Source organism: Topomyia yanbarensis, chromosome 3 (genome assembly GCF_030247195.1).
Source record: "Topomyia yanbarensis strain Yona2022 chromosome 3, ASM3024719v1, whole genome shotgun sequence".
Taxonomy (NCBI): Eukaryota; Metazoa; Arthropoda; class Insecta; order Diptera; family Culicidae; genus Topomyia; species Topomyia yanbarensis.
The window spans coordinates 167789072-167805098 of NC_080672.1; the positions used below are offsets into that span (position 1 = coordinate 167789072).

Here is a 16027-nt window from a genome sequence, read left to right on the forward strand (position 1 = left end):
GTGGTCGGAGGCTGGTTTTCCTGGTTTTTGGATGGCGATGACCCTCACCTGTCTCCAGTCATGTGGGACAATGTTACCCTCAAGAAACCTATTAAATAAATTCAACAAGCGTCTTTTGGCAGAGTCTGGCAGATTCTTCAATAAGTTGAATTTAATTCTATCTGGCCCCGGGGCTTTATTGTTACATGATAAGAGAGCAAGTGAGAACTCCACCATCGTAAACGGTGTTTCGTTCGCGGTATTGTAAGGCGACGCGGCGCGGTAGATTTTCTGTGCCGGGGCGGAATCCGGACAAACCTTCTTGGCGAAATCGAATATCCAACGGTTTGAATATTCCACGCTCTCGTTAGTACTGTTTCGGTTTCGCATACGTCGGGCCGTGCCCCAAAGAGTGCTCATCGATGTTTCTCTTGTTAACCCGTCGACAAACCGGCGCCAGTAACTGCGTTTCTTAGCTTTCATTAAATTTTTCATTCGCTTTTCTAATATCGCGTACACTCGATAACTAGCAACTAACCCGTCGTTCCGGAAAGTTTTATACGCGGCAGCTTTCTCCGCGTACACGTCTGAGCACTCTTTGTCCCACCACGGGTTGGGAGAACGTTTTTGGGTGTTCACGTCGGGTACTCGTTTCGTCTGAGTTTGAATCGCGCTATCGAGAATCGAGTTGGACAAAAACTTATATTCTTCCTCCGGGGGAAGTATCTGTGTTGAATCGATAGTTTTGGATATCTCAGCAGCGTAGCTCTTCCAATCAATGTTTCGTGTGAGGTCATAGGGAACATTGATTGGTGTCGATGGTCTTGAACCAGTGGTGATTGCAATTACAATTGGTAAGTGGTCACTACCGTGGGGATCAGATATTACCTTCCACTTGCAATCTAACCGTAGTGATGTCGAGCATAAAGATATGTCCAGTGCACTTGCTTGCGCAGGTGGTCTAGGAATTCGTGTCATTTCCCCTGTGTTCAGAATTGTCATATTGAAGTTGTCACAAAGGTCTTGAATTGTCGAAGATCGATTATCGTCGTATAGACAGCCCCACCCCGTACCGTGAGAGTTAAAGTCTCCAAGAAGCAGGCGGGGCGAGGGAAGGTGTTCAATCACGTTGGAGAATCTTCGATATCCCATCATGGCCCTAGGAGGAATGTAAATAGAAGCAATGCAAAGATCTTTGCCTTTGATTGTTGTTTGACAAGCGACAACTTCAATGCCTGGCGTCGAAGGGAGGTTGATTCGATTGAAGGAGTAGCACTTTTTGATCCCTAAAAGTACCCCCCCATATGAGTCTTCTCGATCCAAGCGGATAATGTTAAAATCGTGGAAGTTGAGGTTTATATTAGAAGTTAGCCATGTTTCACATAGGGAAAATGCATCACAATGATTGTAATTTAGCAAGTGTTTTAATGAATCAATTTTGGGGATAATACTTCTGCAGTTCCACTGTAAAACAGTGATCAGATCCCTGATTCCGTCTAATAAGTTAGCCATCGAAGGATACGATCGCTGTAAGGAGGGGCCATTGTTCAGTCAACTGTTTTAAAAATGTTCTTACTGTTGGTAGAATAGCAACCAGCAAGCTTTTCATAGGATCGGTAATGTTGAAAGCTGTGAATATCCAGTCCACAATGTCAGAAAATTTAAGGAATCCCGTTTTAGGTTGAGTTTCTGACTGTAAAATTGGAGCACTTGGGATTTTTGGTGCCCCGGGGAGTGCTGGGAACTCCTGGTTGTATCTCAATTTCCCAAAACCAGGAGGTATTATCTTCGGATTTGTACCAGCCCTTCCAGTTGATGAATTATTTTTATTTTGTACCCTTGTTTGGGACAACCTAGGACCCTTACGAGGAAGTTCAGGTGAGTTTTGATTAGGTCTTTTCCTAGAGTTTCCAAGCGGAGCCAAAGAATGCCCCTCGCAAGGGTCGTTAGAGGCGTTATCGTCAGTTGGCAAGAGAGCGAATGGGTTTTCGGAGATAAGTGGAACAGCTCTTTTAAGCATTTCTGCGTAAGAGCGTCTGGAGCGATCTTTGGCGGATCGCTTCAGTTTATCCGCGCGAAGTTTGTACGTTGGGCATGTCAAAAGTGCATGCGGATTCTCCCCACAGTAAACACACTTCTCAGCAGGGCTACTGCAAGTATCATCCGCATGGCGTTCCCCACATTTACCGCACCGTTGCTTGTTGCTACAGTAGGTGGCCGTGTGACCTAGCTGCTTGCAATTGGAACAATTCATGACCCGCGGTACAAACAGGCGTACAGGTAGACGAGCTCCTCCCACTTCAACGTAGCTCGGAAGTGCAGATCCGGCGAAGGTTACGCGAAACGAGTCTGATGGATAGTAATTACCATCTTCGATGGACTTTGAGTGCAATTGCTTGCACTCCAAAATCTTAACTGATTGAAGGTTAGGGTCCTTAAAGCGGCCAGCCCCATCATTCATCAGATCATCGACAGTTAGTCCCGCATCACTTACCACACCGTCGATCTCCACATCACGAGAAGGGATGTAGACGCGATACTCCAGCGTAAAGAGGCTATTTCTAACGATATCATTGGCCTGTTTCAAGTCAGTAACGACTACGCGCAGTTTGTCTGACTGAACCTTTTTAATCTCGGTTACGGCCGAGTAACGTTTTGTCAGCTCCCGTGCAACAGTTATGCTGTTTAACGGTTTATTTTTGGGCCGAAAGTATACCACCCAAGGACCAGCGGATCCATCCTGGTAAACCTTGACTCGGGGGGGCTGTGAGACATTGGGGGAAAGTGGGGGAAGTGGATCGACCATAACATTATCTGTCTCAGTATCAGATATACGTTCTTCTTCTTCATAATATTCCTCTTCGGAGGGTGATCCTTCTGTTTGTTCCATTTTGTTGCGGGAGCAACACGCTCGACCGCACTGTTTAACTTAAATCAAAATAAAAAATCAAAAGCAATAAAAAGAAAAAAATCGATAAGAAAAGTAAAAAACGAAACACTTCACCAGTTGGTTCCTGACGAGCTGGTAGGTGAATTGATCCTTCGTTTGTTTTATTCGTCACCCGCGTGACCTTCACACATTAGAGCTGATATAGCTCGTCTAAACAAAGCCGTCTTTCAGGCAAGAAAAATGTTTAGTAACGCACTTCACTGCACTACTTTAACTGATATCGCAGGTAACAATTATCACTCGCGGGACTGTTTATTAGTAATGCTTTACTGCAGCCTCTGCCACAGCAAGCACCTTCGTACCACCGAAAAAACTAAACCACACCGGAGAGAACAAAAAGCACTTGTTTCCCGGTACAAAGTTGGGTTACGAATGACCTGTTATTCAATTGACAGTGAACTCTGAGTGACTCAAACGAAGACGGCAGCAGAACTCAACTGATATAGTGGCGGTATGCTTACAGTGAAAGACTCGCAGTTTCAATTGAAACGAATATTTTCGTTGAAAATTGATATTTTACCGCACAGATCCCGTCATTCATCCCGCATGTCAAAACAAGTTAGGGGGTATGCAACACATCCTCCCGTATGACACTAATAATCCCCCACCACCCTGCATTCCAAAATATGTTAACATGAATACAACATTGAACTGATGTTCACCCTTAGGAGCCGTACACTAATTACGTAAGGCTTTTTAGAGCTTTTCAACCTCCCCCCCCCCCCCCCCCGATAAGAGTTCGTAAAATTTTGGTGAACTCCCCCTCCCCCTACATAAGATCTTATACTGATTATCGTAATTTAAAAATCGAATTGTTATTCATCAAATTTATTATAGCGAAAACGATATGTATAGAATTATTACAAGAAAACTCATGACAAAATTTAACTGTAATCATCCGCAGAATTTTAATTGCATGCCAATCTCGCCCAGTACAAAGAATAACTGTTGTCAGATATTCAGTAACTCCAATTAGGTGCTTTGCTGTATTCCACTTCCTTTGAATCTATTTTCTTGTGATGTAGAATTTAAAAGAGTTTATAACCTGTTCTGGCATGAATTTATTCTGAGTTCCAGCTGTGACGCTTATCGTACGCATAGCTCCGAGTTAACCATTTTCGAATTTTCTTGAATTAAGATACAGTTCACACTCTGGAAATATTCTACATTCAAGATCTTTGACAATCGCATGTTAGAACATTTTCTAGATACCTTGCGGATTTGAATCGAATGTTTGAAAAGAACAAAGTCGGTCTAACAACACGAAGGGTATCAACACTTCTTAACTTGTAAGGCATATTGTGACTCCAGTTCCCGAACAGAAAAATGTACAACCAAGAGCCAAAAAATTACTCATATTGTTTGATATGCAAGGATTATATGGTACAAATGAAAATAGTTCCCTTTCCTTTTAAAAAGAATATTTTCCTTACGGATTTAATTTTCTAAACTTGCTTTATGATATTACGTAAGAAAGGATAAACCCTCCCTCCCCCTCAGATAAGAATTTGTAAGATATTTTGAAACTCCCCCTCCCCCCATATGCCCTTACGTAATTAGTGTATGGCCCCTTATTCTTGTTTACGACAAATGCGACATTCGTTCGAAAGCGATTCGAACGAATAGTAAGCCCATTTATCCATTTATTTATAAACCACTTTCGAACGAATCTCCCATTCGGCGTAAACAAGAATAAGGGTGGTTAATTAAATAGTTTATTTATTTGTAACAAATGTGTCAGTTACGACATATTGCCTATCAGGTTCGTGGGGGTCGTGAACTTATGTATACCTATCATGCTTAATAAGACTGTAATAGACATTTCCACAAATATATTTATATGTTTATTCACCACGGATTTTTAGAGACATTAAACTTTGGGTAGTTTTCACCTTTAAGCTAAGTATGCACCTCTTGCGAAATGAAATTTCCTATACAAAACCTATACATAAAAAACGTCGCGAAATGCTCGCGAAAAAATTTTTCGTTTCCATTTCGTAAGCGGTACGCAGCTCTCGCGAAAACGATAACGAAATTTTCAGTTAGTCGAGACACGGTTCGACAAACGATAAGTTTCATAATACTTCCGCGAGATAGCGCTGCTTTCTATGCGCTGTCACCAAGGCAAACTTTTTCCTTGCGAAATAATGGACAGTGATATTAGGTCTGTTCCAGTACCAGGAGAAACTGGAAGTACTCCGGAGAAAATCGTTCCTGTACTCTCTTCTTCTCTTTTTTCTTCTTCTGGTAGCAAACCGGAGTAAAAAGGAGCAAAGATTTTTTGCTCCTGTTTACTCCGGAGTGACTTCTGTGTACTGGAACAAACCTATTATTCCGCTCGGAGGCTCGCGAAATTTTGACAGATTGCGATAAAAGAATACAAAAAAAAACAAGTCTTGTACATTTTTTGTATTTTTTCATCGCAAGCTGTCAAAACTTGTTTTTATAGAATTTGCTTTTGTGGTGTAATATTCGGGTGAGTTTTAAAATATTATTTGAATTGTTTAATTTCTGATTCGAAATCATTTTTCAATATGTAATGATTATTTACAGAACTCCCAAACAAACCCGTATTCAGTCGATACAGCGTGTGATTATACAGCTGAAGAAGTCAGTACCGTGTTCAGTGCATTGTAATTTGTAATGTAAATAATACTTTATTCTTTTTAAAAAAGTTCGCGTTCACTCATTCACGGGAACATTTTTTTTAATGATTTTTCAGATCGAGCAGCAACCATAGCGGACACACATCATCGAACACCAGCAACAGAATACCAAGGTCACCATGGTCAGAGAACGCAGTAATAATGGGGCAACAGTAAACAACATCAAGATGCTGGTAAAGGACTTTCTCTTTCGGTAAGTGTTTATTACCCGGTCAAACCATTCGGAATCCTGAATCGAGTCAGTATGGATTCCAAATCAAATGCAACAACCGATTCTGAAACCGATTGAGTCGGAATCGGTTGTTGCATATGATTTGGAATCCATACTGACTCCATTCAGAAATCCGAACCGGTTCCGGAATGAGTTTAACTGGGTAGTAACTTCCCTCCTGCAAACATTCTTTTGCATATCTAGATGTCCTTGTCAATTTACAGAACAAACATTATGGAAACCTGAGTGCTTACATACACTCTGATGGAAACGTCGTATCCTCTACACGAACGTGTCCAATCGCTGTGACTCGTTTGGAAAACAAACAAAAGAAGGCATTGTTTTTTCCGCAAGGTCGCTCTGAGAAAAATTTCAGCAAATTGCAAGGAATGAACCCCCGGAGGGGTACTGATGTCGATTCAGGACGTTTTCCCATACATTGTAGCTATTGAATTTTGATACCCGGTCGAAACGATGGCAAGCGCTGCCGATAACTGGGTCAAAAAAGCGGATGGTCAGTAAATTTCTGTACACGGTAAGTGTTTTTTTGTCAATCACCTAACTTATTTTTGCAGCGATCATTGTTCCATGGGACTTAAATTTTTCTTTTCAATGCAAATAGGCGGCTGACAGTCCAGAGAATGTATAAATGTCTAGTTTATCGGCAATCGAGCCAGCGAGAATCGGCTGCACCTGCAGTTTTGAGTTCGATAGCTGCGAAAATTCTGACTTTAGCAAGCGAAAATGGAGAAACAGCTAAGTAAGTCGAAATCTGGAGAAATTCTGATTAGGACATAAATAACATTGATTTTATTCTCTATTTACTTTCTCTTTCGATTATTACGACGTCACTATAACACTTTACACTAATTTTCCAGTACATATCGAAAGCAAATGGTTTTTACTAGAATATTAGGCAAAGAGTTGAATACTAAATATTGAAACGACCGACTAATTAAAAAAGAACCCAAAGAGAATCTCAATGTTACTTTCGTCCTATTTTAAATTTTCTTCTGAAATATTTAGCTAATATTAGAATTACCTATGATTAATCTTTTAGCCTGGCGGATGCAATTTCACTACTGAAAATTATTCGCAAAGGTCTGGTAGAATCAAAGCTGGATCTGGAGGTGAAGCGAAAGAATGCTTCTTCCCCGCTATACTCGGTTAACACTTTCGAAGCTTTGCACAAAAGCAGGAACTGCTTCAGGGAGTCTATGCTATGGGTTCCAACGCCCCTTCCTAGATTCACGATACGGCTTTACCTACTCTATTGGCCGATCTGCCACAGAACATGATCGCCAAGTCAATCGGGAACAGGAAAAATAGCTGCTTTAGTGCTGGCAATGCTCAGTCGATTCGATCTGTTAAAAAACTATCCGCAGGTAATTTGCCTTTCCGCCACGCATGAACTGGCAACTCAGAAGGAGAAAGTAGCTGCCAAATGACAAAGGATTGTCAGGAAATCAAACTTCGTTACACCGTTCGCGGTGAGAATATCGTCAAAGAGGTGAAGCAGACTAATCATATCATTATCGAAACACCCGGTAAGCTGATAGACTGGGGAATAAAGTTTCAGGCGTTCGACCTTAAGAGATTGCCGTTTTGTACTGGACGAAGCGGGCGTTATGATCGTTACCCAGGGCAACCAGGATCAGTGCATCCGGATACAGAAGCAGCTGTCGTCGTCCTGCCTGATGATGTTCTTCTCGGCCACGTACGAGTGGGAGGTGATGGAGTTCGCCGAGTACATCGTAACCTATCTGATCGTCATTCGGCTGGCGCGGAAACAAGAATCACTCGAATCGGACTCAAACAGTACTACGTCAAGTGCCGTCAACATCTACGGTGTGATTACCGTCAGACAAGCGATCATTTTCTGTCATATGATGTATAGAACAGTTATAAGCTCCAAGTAAACTTATTTTCGGCATCGTCAATCGATCGAAACAGGCACGCAAAACAGCCGGTTGGTCTGGCAAGATGTCGCAGGATTGTCAGTCGGTAACGGTGCTGTCCGGTGATGTAACGGTGGAGCAACGGTTGGCCGTTCTGGATCGATTTCGTGCCGGACTAGAGAAGCTACTGATTATAACGAACGTTTTGTCCAGGGGTAAGTTCCACCACTTGATTCTGACTACAGCACCAGGTTACGGAGAGATTCTTTCGCCTTAGGTATCGACGTCGAACAGGTGACTATTGTTAATTTCAACCTGCCGAAGGGATGAGCCGGTTGCGATACGTATCTGCATCGAATTAGACGCACCGGTAGGTGTGACACATTCTTGTGTTTTATAAATTGTATTTTTCCCGCTTCTGTAACGGAAAGGAATCACCATCAACCTAGTGGACAGTGATCGAAGCAAGATGATTTGCAGCTCAATAGAAAAACACTTCAAGAAAAGATTCCGCTACTAGACGTTGAGAAATCGGACGAAATTGAAAAGATCGGATCGCAATAGTGGGCTTTTTTGGGTCATACTTGTTTCGATTCTGAATTTAAATATAGTAATTTGATTTAGCTGTACCAAGTTCTTGCCAAACATTTGAAATGAACCTAACTGCAAAATGTAACATATTGAATTTTCATGTTTTCCATTAACAAATATCTACCCGAACACGTACATAACGCAACATTTAATTATGAAGAATTTTGATAACGATTTCCGGATTTTTATGACAAAACTGATTATTAAAGGGCCTAACTGATTACAAAAGAACTTAATTGATTATAAAAGTGTCTGATTTCAAAAGCGCCAACTGATTGAAAAGTTCTTAGCTAGAAATACACTCATTTTAAAAGGACTAACGAATTAATGTATTATAACCAGGTATGCACAAGAACGGTGCTGCTCTGTGTCCTATTCCTGTGCACTGGCTCTTAATGTGTCACAGCTAAATTAATTTAGCTAGAGCTTGTGCTGGTTTTAGATGAGCTAGAGCTAGCAAGTAGCACGAGCACCGATTAGTGAGAGCACTCGCTAGCACGGTGATAGCTAGCACGCTGCATGGAGCTATACACGCAGAATTTTATTTATGCATCGATAGCATACTTTTCTATAGGTCGTTAACAAAAAATGGTTAACAAAAAATGGTAAAAATAAAAAATTGGTTTGCGTATCGATCTAGTGTTTAGAACCATGGCAACCATTCATGACTAAGACACCAGGCGGGCGCTAGCCCAAAATTGAAAGCACATTAAACGACTTCTAGCGTACAAGTTAAGTTCTGTTTGACATACTGAAATCGAACCAGCAGGACTAGTGTTAGCCTGGCGCCTTAGTTAGGTGCCACGGTTCTTAAGAGACGACATGATTATGTACACCTGTCATATGATGTGATGGCCGGAAGGTTAGAAAAGCAATTCACCCGCAAATATGATTGTGATATTAAATAAAAATCGCAAATGCTTAAACGTATTTAATATATTTACATTGACTGGTGATAAAAAAAAACCTGTTTTAATCCACCTAGCGGTGCAATTGTGCCTTTCTCATTTCTCTATACTATGGCTCGGTGGCTGGTTATGTTCAACAATGTTTGTCCACATTGTTATGTGGAAATGTCCATTACATTCTTAGTACACTTTGCACTTATACACAATAGCTTGCCAGCCACGAACTTGATGAGCTACGTGTCGACGGTAAAACACTTGAAACAAAAAATATACTTAATTAGCCTAATCAGTATTAGTTCAATGTTATTTGCTTGGTTACTCATTTTGCATGCGGGGGTGGGCGTGGAAGGAGGGCGAAAATTCCACGAAGGAACGACTCCCCAGCATAATTTGGTATGCTTTGTGATATAGTGGTGGTTTAAAGATGACGGGGTTGAGGGAGAGAGTAAACGGTAGAGGGGGGTAACCCCTCTCCCCTCAGCTATGCCACTGTTAAAATCAAGAAACCTTACGACAGTAAAAAAAAAATTAGGCTGGGATTAGGTTGACGGTTTTCAGAGTGATTGCATAACCTTTCTATATGAAAAAGGCAAAACATACAAGACAATGTTTCGAGTTTTCCACGTCTTACCATGTAAATGACTATCACGCCAAAATACCTTACAGCTCGCAGGTTTTACTTTACCTAACTCTGCCCAACCACAGCTAAAGGAATGATAAACATTCCCTCGGCAGCTTCAAAAGTCTCATCTCCAACGTCGCAAACGTTGCCCTCATTCTTTGGCGCCGTTTCCATCATCATCCTCAGCAAGTTGTTCCTTACTAACATCGAGTTTAACCGATTGCGACAAATCGTCTGTATCATCTCCTGCTGATAGCCTAGGAACGAATCACTCTCATCCAGTTCGTGCTTATGCTCCGTACCACGATCCTTAATTGTCCCGAAACGGCCGGTGATGGCAAAACACCTTACACTTGGTGCACTTCCATGCGATTCGCCCGTCGCTGATCAACCGACCGACGAGTACCGGTAGCCATTGTGCACGACCAACCGCTGACCCCGCTCAGCCGAAATAGGTTTGTAAGCAATCTACTTGTTTGTTTTTGCATCCTACATGTAACCTTGGTTGATGGCATTCTTTTCGTAGTCGTCCTGCGCGAAAAAAATCAATCCAATTTTTTTAGCATGAAAATTAAAAAAAACTTCCTTGACCTCATTCAGTCTGTACTAACAGGTTATCGTGCTCAATAAAATTACAAATTACAAAAAAATGGCTTACCCCAGGCGCATGGTTGTGTGCCCATTCGCTTTCCTTGTCGACCCGACCATCCCGGATCGTGCACAGGTTGGCCGGGCAATTGAACGAGCATTTCTTGTAGCAGGCTTTCAACAAATAAACAAAAACAGCTGATAGTACTTTTCAGCTGTCAAAAGCGACATCTGACGGCAAACGCACAGACTATTTTTCGCGATCAAATGTCAAAATTCCGCACGGAAGAAGGAAAAATATTTCGCGACCTCATTTCGCAAGAGGTGCATACTAAGCTTTAAGCTAAGTATGCACCTCTTGCGAAATGAAATTTCCTATACAAAACCTATGCATAAAAAACGTCGCGAAATGCTCGCGAAAAAAATTTCCGTTTCCATTTCGTAAGCGGTACGCTGCTCTCGCGAAAACGATAACGAAAAATGCAGTTAGCCGAGACACGGTTCGACAAACGATAAGTTTCATAATACTTCCGCGAGATAGCGCTGCTTTCTATGCGCTGTCACCAAGGCAAACTTTTTCCTTGCGAAATAATGGTCAATGGTATTATTTCGCACGGAGGCTCGCGAAATTTTGACAGGTTGCAATGAAAAAATATAAAAAAACACAAGATTAGTAATTTTTTGTATTTTTTTTCATCGCGACCTGTCAAAATTTTGTAGTTTTGAGAATCAATATTTTGAATTTGAATGGTAAGTTTTAAAATATTATTGGAATTGTGATTGTTTCTAGTAATTATTATTATTTACAGGCACACCCGAACAAAGCAGCCACAAGAGCAGCATTTTTCGTCAGCAGCAGAAGCAGCAGCCATCTATCTACTTGATAAGTTTTCATCAACAACAACCAGATGCTATAAATCAGCTCAACTTGACTCAACATCCTGGATCTGGCAATCAGCCAACCAACATTAAATCGATACAACCGTAGCAGTACCAACAACTCCAAATCCAGCAGCTGCCAACAATCTCTCAAAAAAGAACCACAGCAATTACAGCTCAGAACCAACAAAGCAACAAGAGCTTTTTTTACGAATAATGGACCCAACACTTTATCGGCACATTCTGTCGTAAAACTTGCCTGCCACTATTCTTACCAGCGGTTACCTTCCTGATGTAGAGAAATCAGAGTCAAACACAAACGTCATATTACTGCCTTGGCTCCTACCAGTTGCTTGCATGAAAATATCGCTGCCTCCACAGTGCTCGTGATTCCATCCCAGCAGCAGCTAGCAACCACAATTCCAGTGCTTATCGCCAGCAACATCAGAAAATTAAGATTTCCCCTAGACCATGACCATCATCCGACAGATCGGTAGCAACAACGTTCAACTGACGGTAGAAACTGGCCAGCAACCGCAACTAGTGCAATCGATCCAAGCCAATCAGGGCCAAATGTAGAAGACCATTGGTCAATCGCAAAAAAAGATACATCAACAGCACCTTCAAACACAGTAGCAGCAGCATACTGTACTGTACCACGCCTCGTGCAGGAGGACTTTTTTTATTCAGTTGATGCAGCAAGGTGAGTCATTTTTACTACCTTTTTTAGTTTCGAAGGATCAGTACCGTGTTCAGTACATTGTAATGTAATACCCTATTCTTCTTTCAAAAGCTCGCGTTCACTCATTCACGGATATTTTTCATCATATTTTTTTTCAGATCGAACAGCAACCATAGCGGATACACATCACCGAACACCAGCAACATAATGCCATGGTAACCACCCAGCAGCAGAACACGGTGATAATGGGTCAACAGTAAATACAACATCAAGATCCTCGGAAAGGACTTTCTCTTTCGGTATGTGTTTAACAGTAGCTTCTCTCCTCCAAGCATTCCTTTGCATATTTAGATGTCCTTGTCAATTTACAGAACAAACATAATGGAAGCATACTCTACACGCGCGACATATTCAATCGGGCCAACCGTGTGACTCGTTTGGAAAAAAGCGCTCATCATCGGTTTCATGGCAGCGAAGTGAGCAGACAAAAGAAGGCGTTTTTTCCGCAAGGTCGCTCTAGGCAAAAGTTCAGCCAATTGCAAGGAATAAACCACCGGAGTGACAGTATCCGTGCTGTTTGGGACCTTTTTCCATATATTGTAGCTTTTGAATTTTAATACCCGGTCGAAACGATGGCAAGTGCTGCCGATAACTGGGTCAAAAAGGCGGAGGGAGGATCAGGAAATTTCTGCACTTGGTAAGTGTTTTTTTTTGTCATAACCAACTAACCTATTTTTGGAGCGATAATTTTTCCATAGGTTTTGAATTTTTCTTTTCAATACAAATAGGTTATCGATCTGAGTATCCCTAAGGATAAGGAACCAGAGCCGGCGGCTGACAGCCCAAAGAAAGAGAATGCGGAAAAACCTACTAGTTCACCGCCAGTAGAACCAGCGATCAAATTACTCCCGTAGAAACGGCTGCACCTGCAGTTTTGTTTTCGGTAGCTACAGAAATTAAGACTTTAGCAGCTCCTGAAGAAAAAAAAAGCTGCTAGCGAAAATGGCGAAACAGCTTCCACCACGGAAGATGCAGAGGCATTCAAGTAAGTCGAAATCTGGAGAAAATTTTGATTAGGACATAAGTAACATTGAGAGCCTCACTCTGTTTACTTTCTGTTTCGATTATTACGTCTTTATAACACTTTACACTAATTTTCCAGTACATATCGAAAGCCGATAGTTTTTACTAGAATATTAGGCAAAGAGTTGAGTACTAAATATTGAAACGACTGAGTAATTAACAGAAGAGAAACACACCAAAAAGAATCTCATTGTTACTTACGTCCTATTCAAATTTTTCTCCAGAAATATTTAATATCAGCTTTAAAATTATCCATGATTCATCTTTTAGCCCGGCGGATGCAAGTTTGCTAATTAAACTTATTCGAAAGGTCTAGTAGAATCAAAGCTGGATCTGGGGGTGAAGGATCCTTCTTCGCCGCAATACTTGGTTAAAACTTTCGAAGCTTTGCACATGAATTCGGAACTGCTTCAGGGAGTCTATGCTATGGGTTTCAACGCTCCTTCCAAGATTCAGAAGACGGCTTAACCTACTCTGTTGGCCGATCCGCCACAGAACATAATCGCCCAGAGTTGGTCGGGAACAAGAAAAACCACTGCCTTCGTGCTGGCAATGCTCAATCGAGTCGATCCGTTGAAAAACTATCCGCAGGTGATTTGCCTTTCCCCACGTATGAACTGGCAATTCAGAAGGGGAAAGTAGCTGCAAAACGGCAAAGTTTTGTGCGGAAATCGAACTTGGTTAAACCGTTCGCGGTGAGAAGATCGTCAAAGGGGCGAAGCTGACTAATCATATCATCATCGGAACAGCCGGGCGTTCGACCTTAAGAAGATTGCAATTTTTGTACCGGACGAGGCGGGCGTTATGATCGCTGTTTCTTTTTAGCCACGTACGAGCGGGAGGTGATGGGATTCGCCCAGTACATCGTAACCAATCCGATCATGATTCTTCTGGTGCGGGAGCAAGAATCACTCGATAACACCAAACACTACTACGTCAAATGCCGCAACCAGGACGAGAAATATCAAGCAATTTCAAACATGTACGGTGTGATTACCGTCGGACAAGCGATCATTTTCTGTCATATGATGTATAGGATAGTTGTAAACTCCAAGTAAACTTATTTTCGGCATTGTTAATCGATCGAAACAGGCACGCAAAACGGCCGGTTGGACCAGGATAATCACTCAGTAGCGGTACTGTCCGGTGATCTAACGGCGGAGCAACGGTTGGCCGTTCTGGATCGATCCTGAGCCGGACTATATAAGATATTGATTGCAACGAACGTTTAGTCTAGGGGTAAGTTCCACCACTTGATTCTGGCTGCAGCACCAGGTTACGGAGAGATTCTTCCGCCTTAGGTATCGATGTTGAACAGGTGACCATTGTCATCAACTTCGACCTGCCGATGGATTAGCAGGGACGAGCCGATTGCGAAACGTATCTACATCGAATTAGACGCACCGGTAGATTCGGTAAGTGTGACTCATTCTTGTGATCCTATAGATTGTATTTCTTCCCACTTTAACAGAACGGAATCACCATCAACCTAGTAGGCAGTGATCGAAGCATGATTTGCAGATCAATCGAAAAACACTTCCGGAAAAAGATTCAGTTGCTAGACGCGGAGAACTCGGACGAAATTGAAAAGATCGCACCGTAAAGTGTTTTCGACCAGCTACTGGTGAAAGGCATAGGAGCTTTTTTGGGTCATACTTGTTATGATTCTGAATTTATAATTTTATTAATTTGTTTTTCTTCCTTGACCTGACATATGTAACCAACAGGGTAATAAATTTACAATTAAAATTACAATTTATCTCTACCCAGTTCTATCCAAACATTTGAAAAGGGCCTAACTGCAAAATGTAACAAATTGAAATTTCATGTTTTCCATTAACAAATATCTACCCGAGCACGTACATAACGCAACATTTGATCATGAAGAATTTTGATAGCGATTTTACAACAATTAATAAAAGGGCCTAATTGATTTTTATGACCGAACTGATTATGAAAGGACCTAACTGATTGAAAAGTGCCTAACTAGCAATACACTCGTTTTAAATGGATTATAACGTATTATTGTATTATGACTGATTGTAAAAGGCTTATAACATCTTTTCCATAATTTACATACAGGGTCAATCTGACCATCAAATTAGAATTCAGTTAATTCGTCTAACTTTCGGTGTAATATCAGACTTGAACAGCATTTTTTGTGTGAAGTATTCTGCCGCTAGAAGCAAAACTGTCCCATGTGCTATGGGAATCCCTATACACATGGGACAATTATGCTTCTTGTGGCAGTAATACAAGTAGTAGCAATATGCGCAATTCCTTAAACCTCTAGTGTTTCATGCAATAAGAATTACCACGAATTACTTATGGAAATAAATTTGAACTACGATTCTCACAATTGTTATACCAAAAATAGGTTTGTATCCGTACTGATTGTTGGTAGCATTCCCTGAGACTTCCAGAACATTTAGTAGTAGCCATTGTTATCATAATCGATTTTTAACGTCAGCCAAAGTTTAAAGCCTAGGGTTTGGTTCGACCTGAAACCGATTGAGTCGGAGTCGGTTGTTATATTTGCGTTATATTTCCGGATTCCGAAGCGTGTTTCGAAAGGTAGTTTTCCCGAGACTTGTGAAAGCGGTAAAGGCGGCCAAGGCAATCAGATTTGCTTCTTAATGGTCAAACGCCGATTAAGAGTTACGATTCGGACAATTACAATAGATTTGGTTTGAGCGAATTTCGATCATTTCCCTGGGTCTTCTGGAACCAGTAGAAGCAGCCAATTTAGATAGAAAATGGCCAGCCAATGATTTAAATTTCCGATTGCAGGAATTGTGCTGTCTAAATTGGTCAGACTGAACTTCCCCGAGACATCCGGAACCGTCACAAATAAGCATTATGATTAATCATGCTCGAAATATGATTCACGCTGAGTACGTCACTTCCCTGAGAGCTTCATGAATGGCAAATAGGTTTACAATTGTTACCGATTTCATACACATCCGTGAT

At 41.5% G+C, this 16027-nt stretch overlaps 3 long non-coding RNA genes across 4 annotated transcripts; 2 read left to right on the forward strand and 1 right to left on the reverse strand.

Moving 5' to 3' along the window:
• The first annotated feature begins 5277 nt into the window (after window positions 1–5277).
• LOC131693179 (uncharacterized) lies at window positions 5278–7245 on the forward strand. The gene is made up of 6 exons (XR_009306171.1): window positions 5278–5405; window positions 5483–5574; window positions 5652–5788; window positions 6031–6341; window positions 6429–6566; window positions 6867–7245. It is a non-coding gene; the product is annotated as an uncharacterized LOC131693179 (long non-coding RNA).
• A 1968-nt stretch (window positions 7246–9213) lies between these two features.
• On the reverse strand, window positions 9214–10819 carry LOC131693177 (uncharacterized). The gene is made up of 3 exons (XR_009306170.1): window positions 10769–10819; window positions 10484–10722; window positions 9214–10356 (listed from the first exon to the last, which is right to left on the reverse strand). It is a non-coding gene; the product is annotated as an uncharacterized LOC131693177 (long non-coding RNA).
• A 55-nt stretch (window positions 10820–10874) lies between these two features.
• On the forward strand, window positions 10875–15431 carry LOC131693176 (uncharacterized). 2 transcript variants are annotated; one of them, XR_009306169.1, is made up of 9 exons: window positions 10875–11051; window positions 11134–11163; window positions 11223–11995; window positions 12133–12273; window positions 12346–12671; window positions 12763–13019; window positions 13328–14296; window positions 14359–14472; window positions 14529–15431. It is a non-coding gene; the product is annotated as an uncharacterized LOC131693176 (long non-coding RNA). The 2 variants fall into 2 exon arrangements; XR_009306168.1 differs by having other exon boundaries at window positions 10875–11163.
• Window positions 15432–16027: the final 596 nt, after the last annotated feature.